This window comes from Eurypyga helias, unplaced genomic scaffold, assembly GCF_000690775.1.
Source record: "Eurypyga helias isolate BGI_N326 unplaced genomic scaffold, ASM69077v1 scaffold8700, whole genome shotgun sequence".
NCBI lineage: Eukaryota > Metazoa > Chordata > Aves > Eurypygiformes > Eurypygidae > Eurypyga > Eurypyga helias.
The window spans coordinates 27114-27380 of record NW_010223734.1 but is presented as its reverse complement, the minus strand read 5'-3'; positions in this window follow the sequence as shown (position 1 = coordinate 27380).

Here is a 267-nt window from a genome sequence, read left to right as displayed (position 1 = left end):
CCCTTTTTAAAGATGGGGGTTACGTCTTCCCTTTTCCAGGAACTTCACCAAACTGCCATGACTTTTCAAATATGATAGACAGAGGTTTCACATTCCCTTTTTAAAGATGGGGGTTACGTCTTCCCTTTTCCAGGAACTTCACCAAACTGCCATGACTTTTCAAATATGATAGACAGAGGTTTCACATTCCCATCTGGCAGTTCTTTCAGGACCCGTGGATGTATTCCATCAGGTCCCATGGACTTGTGCACCTTCAGGTTCCTCAGG